The sequence below is a fragment of the Aplysia californica genome, unplaced genomic scaffold (genome assembly GCF_000002075.1).
Source record: "Aplysia californica isolate F4 #8 unplaced genomic scaffold, AplCal3.0 scaffold00602, whole genome shotgun sequence".
In the NCBI taxonomy this organism is placed as follows: domain Eukaryota; kingdom Metazoa; phylum Mollusca; class Gastropoda; order Aplysiida; family Aplysiidae; genus Aplysia; species Aplysia californica.
In genome coordinates, this window is record NW_004797872.1 from 235723 (window position 1) to 238698 (window position 2976).

Below are 2976 nucleotides of genomic sequence, written 5' to 3' on the forward strand. Positions count from 1 at the left end.
AAAAAACTCGAAAAAAAAAGTCTTTTTTGGGGTGGTTTTTGTGTTTTCAGGGGGGGACCTTAAATTCTCCCACGCAATCGAGGGATTTGTTTTATATATACATATAGATATATAGATCTATCTTTCTATCTATCTATCTATCTATCTATCTATCTATCTATCTATCTATCTATCTATCTATATATATATAGATCTATATATATATCCTTCCAACCGCCCCCTTTCGTTTTTTTTTTAACCAAATTAATCCGTATTTCCTTTTGCACTTTACCTCCCCCCCCCCCTCCCCCCACCCTGGAAACAAAAAACTGCCCCCCCCCCCCACACCCCCATTCCCCTCCTTCCACGTCTGCCAACCCCAAAATCTCCAGGATTTGCTGAGAAATGAGAAGGGACTCCTGTCATCTTTGGAATACCGGAAGAGGTGTTGGAAAACAAACGTTTTCAACATCTCTCATTTTCCAACACGGAACTCCAGAACAGTGCAAATCTCCACGACATATCTGTGATATTTGATGTAACAATAAATGTAACACTATGAAAGATTGTTTGTTGATCAGTGACGAGATAAATGCCTTATTCATTCTCTATATTATAATGTAAAGCCGGTCGGTGACAAAATTGTTACAAATACTTTTATACTGTGAATCAATCTACAATTCATCATAATATTATAACAATTATCAAATTCATATGTACACGCACATTCATCATAATATAACAATTATCAAATTCATATGTACACGCACATTCATCATAGTATAACAATTATCAAATTCATATGTACACGCACATTCATCATAATACAGCTGTATAACAATTATCAAATTCATATGTACACGCACATTCATCATAATATAACAATTATCAAATTCATATGTACACGCACATTCATCATAATATAACAATTATCAAATTCATATGTACACGCACATTCATCATAATATAACAATTATCAAATTCATATGTACATGCACATTCATTCACCTCCAAACAACAGTCATCGTTCCATCTTTTGTCTCTTCTAAAATGTTAATTAATCATCTCGACGAGCGCATAAATATGCAACAGTACACATTAATTTATTACATTGTGTTGTCTTCTATTACTATCAACCTCTTCACTGCTGAAACATTTCCATCAACATCTGTACCGACAAGATAAAATGTTAGTTCTTGGAATATTTTAACACAGAGAATTGTTTCAGAATAAGCAAAATCATAAACGGTAACTATAGCAACCAACTAAAACTTCTTTTGTCAACTAGATGAAACAAAATAAGTGGAGAATACAAGCCAGAACACACGCCTACTCAGCAGTGAAGAGGTTAATAAAATTACATGTCATGTATGTTATAATGTTCGTGTAATATCGTGTTAGTGTTATGTAGTATCAGAGCTTTGAAATGTAAGGGCGCTGGCGTTCGCAAAAAAAAACTATTATTGCAATCTCATACATAAGTTAACATTTTTCTTCTTTATAACTGATTTACGCTTGTTGTTCTCTTACTGTCTGTGCTGTTCCTTTTGAACGACTGATAATATCGATATTGTCTTGATGAATTAAAGTTTTCTTTAACAAAATCTAGTACTTCTAGAGTTAAATTGTTGTTGCTGTTGTTGTTGTGTGTGTGTGCGTGTGTGTGTGGTAGCCTATCCGTTCGAAATGTTTGGAGCCCCGAAGAGCGTTCGTGCTCTTCGCCAGGGCCACCGCCTCCCTTGGGTAGCGGGTGAGGCCGTCCAACCAATGTTGTTGTTTTTGTCGTTTTTGTTGTTATTTTTTATGTTGTAGCTGTTGTAGCTGTTGTTATTGTTGGTATTCTTGTTGTCATTATTATTATTATTATTATTATTATTATTATTATTATTATTATTATTATTATTAATGATATTACGCAGATAATTTCTATAGCGTCCACTACTAATTGAGCCTACGCCCACGTATTTATTCGCTTTGTTTTCTTGGACTATTTTAATTTTTCTTTCATGTTTTTTAAAGTGCTCTTATCACTCGTTCTTATCTCGGGAGCACACTCTTGTGCATGCAGTTCACACGATGGGTGCGGTGTGTTAGGCTTAGGTCGTTTCCGATGCGATGTCGCTGGATTCCCATTTCGTATTAGGCGGTTGGTGGGTGGCGTGTGTTGAATCCTCCTGTGTGGTTTGCTTCTTCTTTTTTTCCAGTACAACCACACTTTTGTTCTAATCTGATATCTGGTGAAATGTAACAGCCAGTTAATCATTATGCTTGCTGATCTGATGTGACCATAACACATATGAACTCAAACCGCCACATACCAAAACATTTAAGTTGTTAAGACTGTCCACTGCTTGTCGGGGTTTTTTTTTCACTATATGGAGCATTCCCATCGACACAGTTTGGATCAGTTTTATTTAGGAGGCGAACATTAGGGCCAACCCGGGATGTGACTAATGTGAGGAATACAATGTCTCAGCAGAAAGACGGAGGCACGATATTTGATAGAAATTAATTCTCTACACCCCACAAGGTAATCGAACTCGTGCCTTGTGCATGCAAGGGTGGAGGGCCTAACCGTTACACCACAGACATCGGTTTTGTCACTGACCCAGGATCTCAGCCTAGTGCATTGTACAGTACATGTATAGCGTCGTTGAAAACGGCCATAACATTAATTCATTCCCGTAGTCGCTGCAGTCACTATATTGTTGTTTATGATGCTAATAATATTATATTTTTTAAAGCCTGATCAAGCGCCACAGAAAATGTTATTTCAAATGAGTAGAGGCCCCGCTACTTAGGGGACGTTCAAATTCAAATATTATAATCTTAAGCCTGGAAAGAGGGGGGGGGGGGGGGGTGTCATCTTAAAAAAAGGGAAAAAAAGGAAGGAGGGGGGGGGCTTCAACCCAGCAATTAAAATTGGCCTTTTTTGTTTGACATAGCTTTACCCCTTTTAATGATACCGGAAAAGAGCCACACCTTAGAATTTCAATC

General features: G+C 37.0%; 1 protein-coding gene across 1 annotated transcript in view; it reads left to right on the plus strand.

Annotated features, from left to right (window-relative positions):
• LOC101859128 overlaps window positions 1-1587 on the plus strand; it is a gene marked incomplete in the record, with an annotated part of 7223 nt that extends 5636 nt beyond the window's left edge. Inside the window, 1 exon segment of the mRNA XM_013087560.2 lies at window positions 500-1587.
• Window positions 1588-2976: the final 1389 nt, after the last annotated feature.